Raw genomic sequence first — 15,962 nt, forward strand, 5'->3', positions numbered from 1 at the left:
TAAATCTTGTCCTGACCATAGGGACCTCCATACCAGGCACAGATACAACCAGCCAGAATGCTCTCCACAGTACACCTGTAGAAGTTTGTGAGCGTCTTCAGTGACATACCAGATCTCCTCAAATGCCTCACAAATTATAGTTGCTGATGAGCCTTCTTCATGATTGCATCAACATGGAGACTCCAGGAAAGATCTTCAGAAGTTGACACCCAGGAATTCCAAGTTCTTGACTCTTGCCACTGCTGAGCCCTTGTTGAGGACTGGTTAGTGTTCTCCTGTCGTCCACAATGATCTCTTACTCTTTGGTTTTGTTCACGTTGAGTGCAAGGTTGTTGTTGTGACACCACTTAACTAGCTAATCTATCTCCCTCCTGTACACTTTCTCATTGTTGTCTGTGATTCTGCTGACAACTGTGTTGCTCATCAGCAAATTTGTGGACAGCATTTGAATAGTGCCTACTCACACCCCTAGTTATGGGTATAATGAGTAGATCAGTGCGCTAAGCACACATCCTTGAAGTGCACCTGTGAAGATTGTCAGGGATGTTGTATGACTGTGAACTTCCAATGAGGAAGCCAAGGATTCACTTGCAGAGGCCCAGGGTTTGGATCAGCACTAAGGGAATAATGGTGTTGAAGGCTGAGCTGTAGACAATGAAGAGCAGCATATTTATGAGTTGCTGTTGTCAATGTGATTTGGAGCTGAGTGGAGAGCCAATAATATTGCCTCTGCTGTGGAGTGATGTGACGGTAAGTGAATTGCAGCGGATCCAGTCCTTATGTGCGTGTCATTTCTGGCCATGACCAACCTCTCAAAGTATAGATATGAGTGCTACTGGGCGTTAGTTGTTGAGACAGCTCACTCTGCTCCTTTTGGACACCGGGATGATTGGTGTCCTTTTGAAGCAGGGGGAACCTCCAATATAACAGTCAGAGATTAAAAATGTCCGTAAACACTCCGGCTAGTTGGTTGGCTTAGACTCTCAGTACCTTGCCAGGTACGCCATCAGGGCCTGATGCCTTGCATGGGTTCATCCTCTTGAAAGATGTTCTGATGTCGGCCTCAGAGACAGATTTCACAGGGTCCTCAGCCTTTGCAGGGATTCTCGTAGGCACAGTTGACTTCTTCTTAAAGCAGACATAGAAGATATTTAGCTCATCAAGTAGTGAAGCATCACAGTCATTTATGATGTTTGACCTCACTTTGTAGGCAGTAACGGTCTGCAATCCCTGCCATAGCTGCCAAGTTGCTCTCTCTAGTTTCCTCCGGAATTGCTTCTTTGCGGCTGATATAGCCTTCTGCAGGTCGTACCTGGACTTCTTGTAGAGATCTGGATGACTGGCCTTAAACACCCTTGATCTCACCCTTAGTAGGTTGTGAACCCTCTGATTAATCCATGGCTTCCAATTGGTGAACACCTAGTATGTGCATTTGGGCACACACTCGTTTATGCACTTTTTGATGAAGTCAGTGACACATGTTGCACATTTATTCAGGACTAAGGATCAGTCCTTGAATATGGTCCAGTCCACTGATTCAAAGCAATCCTGCAGGCGCTCCTCTGCCTCCTTCGACTATACATTCACCATTTTCACCCATGGTGCTGTAGTCCTCAGTCCCTGCTTGTGCGCTGGAAGTAGAAGTACAGCCAGGTGATCAGACTTGCCAAAGTGCAGTCATGGGATGGCTCAGTAGGCCTTTTTCATGGTGGTGTAGCAGTGGCCAAATGTGTTAGCTCCTCTGTCTCGCAGTTGATGTGCTGGTAATTGTTTGTTACAGACTTCTTCAAGTTGGCCTGATTGAAATTCCCTACAATGATCAGGAAGGCATCAGGATGTGCTGTCTTGTGGTTGCAGATCACTGTACTCAGTCCCTCCAGTACTATCCTGAGGCGGAATATACACCACAACCAGGATGATGGCAGTGAACTCCCTTGGCAAATAGAATGGGCAGCACTTGATCACTAGATGTTCCAGATCTGCTTTTCCTTCATTTTAATATAATTCCCCTTGGTACATTCTGTGACTTCTTTGTGACTTACATATTATGTAGTGTCTTTGAGGTACTTTAAAGATATCAATGGGGTTGAACTCTGACTTAACTCAAAATGTTTATATGGTATTTGCAATTGCTGCATTACCATGAGATGGCACCAGATGGCAATACTTAAATATTATTATAACCATATAACCATATAACAATTACAGCACGGAAACAGGCCAATTTGGCCCTTCTCGTCCGCACTGATCCAAGTACCCTTCTCTAATCCCACTTACCAGCACTCTGCACATATCCATCCATTCCCCCTCCCATCCATATACTTATCCAACTCTTTCTTAAATGACAAAATTGACCCTACCTCCACCACCTTTCCCAGAAGCCCATTCCACACAGTAACCACTCTCTGAGTAAAGAAGTTCCCCCTCATGATACTCCTAAACCTTTGCCCGTCAACTCTCAACCCATGACTTCTTGTATCCATCTCTCCTACTCTCAATGGGAAAAGCCTTTCCACATCAACTCTATCATTATCTTAAACACCTCTATCAAATCCCCTCTCAGCCTTTTATGTTCCAAGGAATAAAGACCTAATTTGCTCAATCTTTCCTTGTATTCCAGATGCTGAAACCCAGGCAACATTTTTGTAAATCTTCTCTGCACTCTCTCTATCTTGTTAATATCCTTCCTATAAATCGGTGACCAGAACTGCACACAGTACTCTAAATTTGGCCTCACCAATGCCTTGTACAGTTTCATCATTACTTCCCAACTCCTATATTTTATGCACTGATTTATATAGGCAAGCATACTAAAGGCCTTCTTCACACCCTATCCACATGCGCTCCTACCTTCAGGGAACAATGCACCGTTATTCCTAGATCTTTCTGCTCCACTGCATTCTTCAATGCCCCCTCCCCATTTACCACATATGTCTTGCTTTGATTATTCTTTCCAAAATGAAGCACCTCACACATATCAGCATTAAACTCCATCTGCCATCTTTCTGCCCACTCCTCTAAGCAGTTTAAATCCCTCTGCAATCTTGAAAACCCTCTTCATCATCCACAATTCCCCCTATTTTAGTATCATCTGCAAATTTACTAATCCAATTTAGCCCTCCATCCTCCAGATCATTAATATAGATGACAAACTTCTCTTGGAAGTGTCCCAATTTCAACATGCTGTATAATGGAGAAGTCCACATTAATATTATTTCAATGAATCTCAATTATAGGTACATTTGCAGGTAATATTGCAATTTAATATTAAAATAAATACTGTATAAGATATGCAATCCAACAATATACATTCTCAGTATCAATTTTTCCAAGATGATTTGGTTGACAAATATTTCTCCCAAATCTGCCATGAATGATTGATGTGAAACAGGAAACTCTGCAGATGATGATAGGGCAATGATTGTCGTGCAATGCACAGAAGTACTAGAGAAACTCAGCAGGTCATGCATTAACTATAGGAAACAAAAGGTAATCAATGTTTCGGGCCTGAGCCTTTGTCAAAGTATAGGCAAAAAGCAGGAAGGCGCCTGAATAAAAATGTGAGGAGAGGAATGAGGAGGACGGAAGAAGGGGCAGAGGGAGGAGCATAGGCCAATAGGCAAGAGGTCATAGGGGAGGCAAAAGAAAATAAAGCTGAGAAGAGGGGTAGCTCACTGAATGGAGAGGGAAGGCTTTTAAAGTTTATTTTGGCTTGATCTTGTTTTACAGAATGGATTACCATGCATCTTCTACCATCGGTTTCATTCTCTCATTTTTTATAGCATCTGTAACCCTGGAACATTGAGTTACCAGTCTGCAACCATATTTCTGTAATACCATGATACCCCCGTCCTAAATATCTTACATTTTAGTTTTGGGATTAGTTTGGGGCCAGAGGGAGGTGGTGGGGGGGGGGGGGGGGGGTGGTAAATAGGGGTTTTTTTGTAGTTTTTTAGTTTTTAGATTTTAGTATTTAAGTTTTTATTGAGTTTCAGCATATATTTATTGATATTTTATTATGTACTTATGCTATGACATTCTTAATTTTTGACATTATATATGTTGAATAAATAACATATTCAAAAAAAAAGATATTTAGTCCCATGTATGTATACATGCCCTGAGTATATTGACCTTGGACTTGTTGCATTGAAGTAAATGCAGTTTAATCTATCAAATCTTTCTGACACACATACTTGTATCTGCCTGGCTTGTCACTGAACTTGCTTACTTTAACATTTAGGTTAGCCTCAACTTTCCCTCCAGTGCAGCTGAAAGCACTTCACCTTGTTTAGGTCCCACCTGCACTGGAAGAGAGCTCAATGATCCATATACTAAAGCCCTCCCTCCTGCACCAGCTTGAGCCATGCATTGACCTGTACTATTATTCTGTTTCTTACCTGGTTAGCTTGTGGCACAGGAAGAAATCCTGAGTTTAGAACCCTAGATGTCCTGTTTTGTTTTGTATAAACGTACTACCCAACTCCCTATATCATCTTTTCAGGACTTCATCTCTCTTCCTGCTTATGTTGTTGGGACTAATATGGGCTACAATCTCTGGATCCTCACCCTCCCTTTCAGAATCCCCTGTGCCTTCTCAAAACATCCTTGACTAAGGGACCACGGAGGTAACATACCATCTTAAAATCAAGCTCAAGGCTACAGAAATACCCATCTATGCCTCTGAATAAAGAGTCCCCTATCAAGTTTGCACACCTAGATTTTGCCCTATCCTAGTTTATAGTGCCACTGATCTGGCTGTTGCTGCTATTTTCCGCTGAGATGCTATTCCCCAAACTGGATAATTGATAGACTAGTGATAGGAGAATGGTGCTTCTGCCTTTCACATCTAACTGACTAAAATGTTCGTACGGCCATGTCCCTGAAATTACTCTGCATCACTCTCTGCCTCCAATGTGCTCCTCATCGATTCCAAATGCCACTTCAATGGATCCATTTAGTCTGAGAGGTGATGCAGTATATCTCCCCTCATCTCATATCTTTTAGTGTTCATCTTCCAACTGTCTACCGTTGAGCTCATTGAGCTCAATGCATTCTGGTTGGATTTTTACATCACACATTTTAATAAATGGCATCTCCTCAGCTATAAAAATCTAGAATATTTTTTACCCTCTTCATCTGTATGTTTATTCCAATTGAAATTTTAAGCTTTAGCAAGCTTTGATCTGTTGGCAGTATTGTTCTAGTTCAGTGATTTATAAATTTCTAGACTAAACTGGAAATGAATCAATAGACAATAGGTGCTGGAGTAGGCCAATTGGCCCTTCGAGCCAACAGCACCATTTATCTTTGCCTTTGAATAACCAATCCCAGCCTTATCCCCATAAACCTTAACTCCCCTTCCCACAAGAGCCTTATCCAACTCTCTCTTAAATCTATCCAATGAATTTCTCCCCCTCTCCCCCCCATTACCATCTGTGGCAATGTATTCCACAGACCCACAACTCTCTGGGTAAAAAAAATTCTAATTTCTGTGTTAAATGGCTTTCCCTGTATTCTTAAACTATGCCCTCTAGTCCTAGTCTCACCCATCATTGGGAACATGTGTTCTGATTTCACTCTGTCAAGCCCTTTGATAATCCTGAATACCTCAATCATGTCACCCCTCATCCTTTTAAACTCCATCGCATATAATCCAAGTCTTTCTAACCTATCCGCATATGACAATCCTGCCATCCTGGGAACTAATCTCGTAAATCTGTGCTGCACTCTCTCTATAGCAAGTATGTCCTTACTTAAATATGGGGACCAGAACTGTACGCAATACTCCAGGTGAGGTATCACCAGGGCCCTGTACAACTGCAGGAGGGCTTCTCTACTCCTATACTCCAATCCCCTCTTTATGAAAGCCTAAATACCATTCACTTTCTTCACCACTTGCTGAACCTGCACTCTAGTTTTCAATAACTGGTGAACAAGTATGCCCAGATCCCTTTGCATTACCCCGCTCCCTAGCTTAACACCATTTAAATAATATTCTGCTCTCTTGTTTCTGCCTCCAAAATGGACAACCTCGCATTTACTCACATTAAACTTCATCTGCCATCTTTCTGCCCACTCCCCTAAACTATCCAAGTCCCCTTGCAATTTTCTGACATCCACCTCGCTCTTTACACTACCACCCAGTTTAGTATCATCTGTGAATTTGCATATGTAGTTATTTATCCCCTCATCCAAATCATTTACATAAATGATAAACAACTGAGGGCCCAACACTGACCCCTGTGGGACCCCACTCATCACATCCTGCCATCCAGAAAATGACCCGTTTATCCCAACTCTTTGTTTCCTACTTTTCAACCAATTTTCTATCCATGACAGCACCCTACCCCTGATACCATGCTCCTTGATTTTGCAAACTAGCCTCCTGTGTAGGACTTTATCGAAGGCTTTCTGAAAGTCCAAGTACACCACATCCACTGGCTTCTCCGAGTCCACCCTCCTTGTTACGTCCTCGAAAAATTCCAGGAGATTAGTCAAGCAAAATTTTCCTTTAAGGAACCCATGCTGACTAGCACCGATACTATTATTCCTTCCTAAGTGTTCTGCTCTTTCTCCTTTAATGTGATGGATTCCAATATCTTCCCCACCACTGACGTCAGACTGACCGGTCTATAATTTCTCATATTCTCTCTCCCTCCCTTCTTAAAAAGTTATACAACATCAGCCACTCTCCAGTCCGCAGGCACTTCCCCGAATCTAAAGAACTTTGGAAAATGTCAATTAGTTTTTCCACAATTTCCAGAGCAACCCCTCTAAGCATCCTGGGATGCAGCCCATTAGGCCTAGGGGACTTATCAGGCCTCAGTTCTAACAATTTGCTCACAACCACCTGCTTCTAGGTCTGAATATCCATCAAATTAATTGTTTCCTTCGGTAATTTCACCAAGTCCCTAGATACTGCTTGACTCCTACTCCTATTCTGATAATAACCTATATCCTTCTTGGTAAAAACAGATGCAAAGTAATTGTTAAATTCCTCTGCCATCTCCATGTCCCCATTGATAATTTCACCTTTCTCCATTTTCAAGGGCCCAATTTTGGCCCTAACCAATTTCTTCCTTTTAACATATCTGAAGAAGCTTTTGCTATCCCATTTTATATTACTTGCCAATTTGCCCTCGTACTTCATTTTCCCCTCATGAATGATTTTCTTAGTTTTTCTCTGTTGGTTTTTAAAGGCCTCCCAATCCTCTAACCTCCCGCTCTGCTTTGCCATCTTATCCTCCCAGCTAGAATGTCCTTCCATTTTATTTTGGCTAGCTCCTCCCTCATTGCTGTATAGTCACCCTTATTTAGCTGTGGCACTAATGTTTCTGACTTCCTTTTCTTCTCCCTTTCCATTTGCAGATTAAAAGTAATCATACTATGGTCACTATTACCTAATGGCACCCCTACCTCAAGGTCCCTTATTAACTCCACGTCGTTGCACAGTATCGTTCAGAATCGACTCCCCCCCTAATACTTATATATGGCAAGAGGTAGAGGTATGCTTTTTTGTCTTTCTTTGAAGCAAGAGCAGTTTTTACATAATTGTCCATCTTTCTATGGGATTTTAAAGTGCTACTCCAAAGGAAAATAAACTGGATTACCTGCAGCTCCATCTTAACCACCAGAGGGAGCTGAAGAGCAGCTGCACTCAGGTAATTGGAGAATCGTGGCTCTAAGGTTCTATTTTGGATTCGGTCAGCCAGCTCCTTTCAGGAGGGCAGAAATGCAGCTGCTTCTGGCAAAACCCATAGAGGGGGCTGTGCATCTACATAAATAAGGACTGGTGTACTGCTATAACTCCCTACTAAAGGCCTACTGCTCACTAGAAATAAAATTCTTAATGGTGAGGTGCAGGCCTTTCTAACTACCCACTCTGATCACAGCGGATTATGTTCCTCTTTCTGCGAATGAGGGGAAAGCACTTTATGGGGTCATCAGTGAAGCCCAAACAACACTCCATCACACTGAGCACTAGCTCATTTCAGAGTTGCATGCTCAGCCCGCTCTTGTGCACAATGCTAACTCACGAATGTACTGCCAGGTTCAGCTCCAACAAAGTCATCGTTTGCAGATGATACAAAGGTACTGGGCCTCATCAGCAACAATGATGACTCAGCTTACAGAAAGGAGGTTGAAAGGCTTGTACAGTCTCCACATTAACAAGACATACAGTACACCCTACACACAAACAACATATATACACAGTGATCCAAAATAAATATATATAAAATCATTTGCACATATTTAAGTTTGTTCAACAGTCTCAGTGCTTGCGGGAAGGACCTGTTTCCAAGCACGACAATCCTGGTTTTTAATGCTCCTGTACTTCTTCCTTGAAGGTAGTGTCTCGAAGATACTGTGGGCTTGATGGTAAGGGCCCTTAATAATTCTCTGAACCCTCTTTAAGCACTGCGCCCTGGAGATGTTGTCAATAAAGGGAAGAGAGACCCTAGCGATCTCAGCAGTTTTAATCACCCTCCATACTGACCTCCAATCTGATGCTTTGCAGCTACCATGCCACACTATGATGTACTCCTGTAGTGTTATTAGGATGGTGGCCAGTAACCTTGCTCTCCTCAACTTCTTTAGGTGCTGTTGTACCTTCGTGTCTAATGAAGAGGTGTTGTGGGTCCAGGATACATTGCCCTTTAATTGGATCACAAGAAATTTTGTGCTCCTCACACTCCCTGTTTCAGAGCCATTGATATGTAGTGGGAGTGGTTCTTCGCCTTCCTGAAGTCCACCTCTTCATTAAACAGGAAGGTACAACAGCACCTAAAAAACTATATCTTGTTTTGTCAGGTTGTGTATGTATAATTAGATGACAATAAAATTTAACTTGAACTTGTAGCACTTTACAGTAATTGAAATTATGATTCTGCTCTGATCATTTGATTGGTTTATGAGGACCACATATTCATGGACATATATCCAATCCCATTCACCATCTTTCTACATCATGTGTATTTGTGGTTTACACATCTCACTCAAAGGGACAGGTATTTACTTAACTTGTTGACATTGGGTCATGGAAGCATCTGGTAGGTTAGGCACTTTTATCATTTTTATCTCTGTTGGATCCAGTTTAAGCCCCTCTGCAGTGAGTATACAACCCATGAAGATGATCTCTTTTAAAATGAAATCTAATTTTGGATGTTGCACTTTTCTCTCCAATCATAATTAAAGCTCACAAATTTCTGTCATGGAGCAAAAAAACAGCTCCTGGACAAATTTGTGGAGGCAATGGGATAGTCAATATTTTGGGTTGGAACCTGTGTCAGAATCATCCCTTTGCCTCCACGGATGCTGCCTGACTCACCTTTCCTCCGATTTCACCATCTGCAGTTTCTTGAATCCGCATTTTTCTGTCATAGTCTATCTCTGCCTTTGCATAGGTCTTTCCTTCTAGAGAGACAAAAATTTCATCTACTTTAGTCTTCTTGCCAACATGTCTTCCAAGGACCTGATGTGGTGCTGATCCCAAAGTACATCTTCAGCCGCAAATATTTTCCAAATGATTATTGTGAATGAAATCTTTCCATATGACATTCTGAGCATCCTGCAGATTGAAAGTTCTTGCTCTGCTCATATCTGGCAAATATCTTCAAATTTCTTCATCCAATTAAGATACTTCTTCACCATCTTATTCAGACTATGTAGATGAAGTTATCCCACACCCTGCTTTCTAGTTTCTTCAAGAAATTTCTTAAACTGTTAGGTGTACTACATTTTATAGAAGCTGAGACCATTATTGCTTATCATGAGACTGGAGAAAACCAACAGCAATTTTGGATTTCACAAATGCAAATCCAGATGTCCCAAATATCTAGTTCCTCTACATGGAGTGCATTTTCAAAATGTTCCTCATCATAATCAATAGAAATTGATAAACTCTTAAGAAAGGGGCCCTTGAAATTGCTTGATTTCCTTTTACTAATAATAACATTGTTGGTCACCCATTGCTGTTTGTAGAAATTCTGTTAAGATCTAGACATTTAATCGTGAGGTTCTCTCATACATGGACATCAACATCTTTTTAAATCCTTTGCCACTTATCTCCACTAAGGGACAACATTCTATTGGCAATTGACATATCAGCAAATATTTGGGATGAGGGAGGAAAGCAAAGCACCCAGCAGAAGCTCAGTTTCAGGGAGTATATGCAGGTAGGTCGTAGGTTTGATTAAATCTGACTCATAATTAGCATTTTTGAGATTGTATGAAAATATTAATCGCAGCAACATCTACCTTTATGTGAAAAATCAGTCAATTGTTATTTGTTTATGGTCATCCAGAATTTAAACTGAACTGATTTAGGAAAATTAATATATTTGCTGTGTGAAAAACTGTCAAAAATATTGTGCATACCCTCAAATGCTGCAGTCTGAAAATACAGTATGAATGTCCACAGAAATAAAGCAAAACTCTGAACTCTAAACACTCACATGGGTATAATGAAAGCATTCAAATACCTGTGAAATTGCACATATTCATTAAATCTATCAGACCACATGATATCGTAGCTCATGTGATGTTTCAATACCTGGTCAGCATGAATCAAAATTCTATTAAAGTAAAACTGTAAATGTGCAAGGACGGTTAGTGTAATGCTGTTACAGTGCCAGTGATTGGGACTGGGGTTCGAATCCCACGCTGACTGTAAGGAGTTTGTACATTCTCCCTGTGTCTGTGTAGGGTTTTCCTGGGAGCTGCAGTTTCCTCCCACCCTTTGAAACTTACCGGGGTTGTAGGTCAATTGGGTATAATTGAATGGCACAGGCTCGTGGACTGAAAGGGCCTGTAACGGTACTGCATGTCTAAAAAAAATTTTATTAGACTCTTCTTACCAAAAAAAATCTAGTAAATAAAAGAAATAATTTAGGATTTATATGCTAAATGTTAAAAAACACCAACAGGTTATAAGCATGAATACAAAAATATGGTCCGACTCAAAGCAGGTTTTTTTTAAAAACATACCCATGAAACAATATTGTCAACAGATTTACAAGAATTAAAAGAGTGAAATCATGTTTATTCCAGGGAGATTATTGATGCAAAGATAGCTTTCCTTCAATTAATTATAATTTTACATTATCTTGCTAAAGGTTTGCTTCCAATTGATGTATTTTATAAAACCAGTCATAAATCACTGAGAAAAGGCCATTTCAATTTTAAATCTACCAGTTTAGACTCCAATTACTGTATTTGATGGCATATAGGACCTACTGGCATATGACCCCCCCCCCCACCATCATTTTTAGCCTGAAATTTTAGGAAAAATTAGTTTTAGTGTATTTACACATAAAACTTGGCCAGAATATGCAACTAGAACATTGGTAAAACCCCTTTTTATAATACTGCTGTAATTAACAAGAGAAAAACTTTAAATAAGACAACATTAAAACAGCTATCATAAACAAAAAACAATGAATATCAATATTGTAACAAAGACTTTAATCATCTTCACTGCCTGAACATTCATCAGCGTCATTACGGACAAAGCCCAAAAACTCAGCATCAGTACCCCTGGTATCACCATCTTCAAATGATCCTCAGGGCCATCAAGGGCATTACGAATCCCACACTTTTTAAAAGCCTTAACACTAATTCCAGCTCTTATAGTGTCCCAAGAAGTCTTCACCCACTCATACACCTTGTGTAATGATGGGACGTTTCATTTTTCTGCTCTTGTTAGTGCATAGTCCTTTTCTCCCATCCATTCATTCCAGTTTTCCTTCATGCTATTTTTAAATGGTTTGTTTATACACACATCTAAAGGCTGTAATTGGCTTGTCAGACCACCAGGTATAACAGCCATCTGGGTTTTCAGTTCGTGAGCTTTTTTTAAAGAAAATATCTTTTAGGTCCTGGCTGGCTGCATCATCACAAAGTATCAGACCTAAAATCAATACAGAGAATCATGAAAATGGCTACTAAGATCACTGGGGGTTTCCTTCCTTCTGTTGTCAACATTTACCAGGAGCAATGCTTAACTAGGCCTCAAAGAATTATAGTAGACACTTTAAATCCAGCACACCATATGTTTGAGCCCTTACCATCAAGAAGGAGGCACAGAAGCATCAAAGTCAATACTGCCATGCTGGGAAATAGCTTCTTCCTGAAAGCTGTGAGATAGATGAGCAGTATTCAGTAACTGAGTAAATCATCCCAAAATATTTATTTTAAATTATATCTTTATCTATATATGTGATTATTATGAACTGTATTGTGTGTGTATGTATGTGCACTGTGGTCTAGAGAAATGCTGTTTTGTCAGGTTGTCCCGCATCGGACTTGTCAGCCACAAACGAGCCTGCAGCTGACGTGGACTTTTTACCCCCTCCATAAATCTTCGTCCGCGAAGCCAAGCCAAAGAAACATGAACAGGCAGATGACAATAAACTTGAACTGGAATCTGCAAAACCACAATTACCACACTATAAAGGAAGCAGGAAATAACTTAAACACAAAGTTAGGAGGGCTAAATTTGGCTGTGAAATATCCTTGGTAATTGGGGAAAGGGTAGATCAATTCAAGGATGAAGGACAGAATCTACACCTGGAGCCAGATGAAATGGAAGCTTCTAAATGAGTACTTTGCATCCGTTGTCACCAACAAAGACATAAATGATGGTGAAATCAGGGAGAAGTACATTAATAAACTAGAGCATGTCAATGTCAAGAAGAGAGATGTTTGGATTTTGAAAAAAACTTTTGAGAATAAGTCCTGATGGCCTGAGGTGAATGCTGGGGGCTTGACAGGTATCAATGAGCTCCCAGAAGTCTGGAGAACTGTCAATGTTGTTCCTTTCTTTAAGAACAAGAAGGACAAGCCAGAAACTTATAAGCCATTGAGTCTTACATCAGTGGTAGGGAAACTATTGTACAAGATTCTTAGAGATGAGATTTATTCAGATTCGGAAAATCATGAATAAATTATTTGGCAAAGTCAATAAAGGTTTGTGCAAGGAAGGTCCTGTCTAAGGTACCTTTTTGAGTAAGTGGTTGCAAAGATAGCAGATGATACAGTCCACATGGACTGCAGTGAAGCACTTGATAAGGTCCCTTATGATTGGTTCTTCCAAAAGATTAAGTCACATGGAATCCACAGTGAATTATAAAGCTGGATATAAAATTGATTTGGTCATTGAAGAAAGTGTTTTTTCTGATTGAAAACCAGTCGTATTTCACAAGGATCAGAACTCTGTTGTTTGTTATTGATAAATTGTCTGGACAGAAATGTCTGATGACTAAGTTTGGGGACAACATAAAAATTGGAGGAGTTGTGGACAGCGATGAAAGTTGTTGGGGGATGTAGCCGCATACAGATCAGTCAGAAATTTGCATGGAGAAATGGCAGATGGAATTTAATCTGGACAGGTGTGAGGTATTGCATTTAGGGAGGTCAAACGTAAGAGGAAAGTGCACAATAGATGGCAGGTCCCCAAGAGGGTTCTTGGGGTGCCATTCCACAGCACCCTGAAAGTGGCACCACAAGTAAATAGAGTGGTAATGAATGCTTTCAACATGCTTGCCTTAAAAAAATGGTACTGAATATAACAGTTGAGAAGTGATATTGTTGTATAAAATTTCAATGAAGTCACATTTGAAGTATTGTTCGCAATTCTGGTCACCAACAAAAAGATGGATGTGGAAGCTTTAGAAAGGGTGCATAATAGGATACAGAAGAGGGTGCAGGAAGCCAGGAAATTAACTGTACTGGAAGATATTTCTGATAATGGTAAGGAGAGGTTGAATAAATATGGATTGTTTTCTTTGGAGCACCGGAAGCTGAGAGGTAACATAATAGAAAATATAAAATGAGAGGCATAAATAGGATAGAGGGTCAGTTTTTCTTCCAGGATGGAAATGTAAAATATTAGAGGACATGGGCTTAAGGTGAGAGGCAAAAAGTTTAAAGTAGATTTGTGAGGTAAGCTTTTTTTGACCACATTATGGTAAGTGTCTGGAATATATTGCCAAGGGAGGTGGTAGAAGTATTTAGAAGAGACATTTAGATTAACACATGAACAGGTGGAGAATAGAAAGATACAGATCCTGTGCCGGCAGATGGGATTAGATTGGCATCACGATCGACGCAGACATGATAATGGGCTGACAGGCTAGTTTCTATTCTGTACTATTCTATGTTCTAGTATTCAAGCAGGCAGGGAGAGGAAAATTAGGAAATTATAGAAAACCTTTGTGATAGTACAGATTCCATCACCAAGGTGTATATGTACATATGTACAGATGGTAGTGTAGGATGACTCTGATTGGCTGAGAGTGTAGCCACACCTACTGGCAGGTCTTAGCCAGACCAGGTCATTCTAGACTGGTCGACCTATTTGTGATATGCTCCAGTCTTTTAGTTAATAAAAGCCTTGGTTTGGATCAACAAGACTTTGGTTCTTTCAACATACATCTGTCAAAGGGAAATTGCTGGAATCTTTTATTAAGATTGTAGCAAGCCATTCAGAAAATCATCAAATAATTGAGCAGAATGGACTGGTTTTGTGAAAGGGAAACTAAATTTGACAAATTTAATGAGTATTTTTAGAATTTAACAAGGATGGATGAATTATGTAGAGTAAATTTGAATTTTCAGAAGATTTTTTGACAGGTGCCTCAAGAAAGGTTTCTCAAGAGTTCATGTCATGGATGGAGGAACCAACAGAAAACATTAGTCAGGATTAAAGTTGGCACTTTTAATGGTGTGGCACTTAACAGTTCACAATCCATACTAATAATTTTCATGAAGGGACAAATATATAGTGGGGATTTGCTGATAATACAAAGATAGATGGGAAAGCCACATATGAGGAAAATACAAAGAGGCTGCAAAGGTCCAGTTGGGTAAAAAATTTGATAGGTTGACTATAATGTGTGGAAATTTAAAAATAATTGCTGAGTTACATTAGAAAACCAGAAGATTAATTAAATGAAAAAGTGACTACTAAATGCAGCTGTACAGAAGTATCCACGTGTATGAAAAACATAAAAGGTTAGCAATGCAAGGACAGCAAATAATATGGAGGCAAATGAAATGGTGGGGTTTATTGCAAAGAGAATGCTGCATAAACTGATTTGATTCCGAGGATCAGAGGTCAGTTTTAAGAGGAAAAGTTGAGAACATTCTGTCTTTACTCATTGGAGTTTGGAAAACTAAGAGTAGACTGGTCACATGGGCATATTTGGTCAGCACATTACTTGGACCAGAAGGACCTGTTACTGTGCTGTATCTTTTAAAAAAAACTAGTGACCAAAGGATTGACAGAGTAGGTTTGAGTGAAAGATATGGATGAATCTAGACCAGAGGGCAACATTTTAAACCAAGGAAGATAAATCTTTATAATTCTTTTTCATAGAGGCTGAATGTATTTGAAACAATATCAAATATAATACTGGTTAATGGGGAAGTTAAAGATTTGAGAGAAAAATATATGAAAATGGAAGTGGGACCAAGGCCAGTTCAGATTATCTGGTGAAGGGTCTTCAATAGGAACATTAACTCTTGTTGATCTTTCTTCTAATACTGCCTTTCCAGATTTATTGTTATTTTGTAGCAAAGTATTCTATGCTGAGCTACTACAGACATTGATATACACGTTGTGGAATCGCTGTACACGTTGCCGAGTTGATGTATATGCAGGGAAGTTGATGAACATGCTTTGGAGTCTAGTGCAAGACTGACTTCTCCAGGCTTGCATGCTGGCTTATATTCATCATTGTTTCTGTCACAAACAGGAAGTGACATCATCAACAAAATCATCAGCCCAGATAAAAACCTATGTTGGATGCAGGTCAATTTCCTGTATTTTCCACAGCATGTTCGGCATTTTGGGAGCCGGTTTGCTTGCTGGTAAGTGGGTCGCCACATGACCCCCCCTCCCCAAAACCAGCAATCCCGCTGCAGACCCTGGCTTTCCACTCCGCTGAGGTGTCTGAACC

The 15,962-nt window shown here is 40.2% G+C and overlaps 1 long non-coding RNA gene across 1 annotated transcript; it reads right to left on the minus strand.

The window, feature by feature from the left end:
* Positions 1 to 11,644: 11,644 nt before the first annotated feature.
* LOC138737497 (uncharacterized) lies at positions 11,645 to 15,686 on the minus strand. The gene is made up of 3 exons (XR_011340978.1): positions 15,608 to 15,686; positions 12,069 to 12,137; positions 11,645 to 11,911 (listed from the first exon to the last, which is right to left on the minus strand). It is a non-coding gene; the product is annotated as an uncharacterized lncRNA (long non-coding RNA).
* Positions 15,687 to 15,962: the final 276 nt, after the last annotated feature.

This window comes from Narcine bancroftii, chromosome 6 (assembly GCF_036971445.1).
Source record: "Narcine bancroftii isolate sNarBan1 chromosome 6, sNarBan1.hap1, whole genome shotgun sequence".
In the NCBI taxonomy this organism is placed as follows: domain Eukaryota; kingdom Metazoa; phylum Chordata; class Chondrichthyes; order Torpediniformes; family Narcinidae; genus Narcine; species Narcine bancroftii.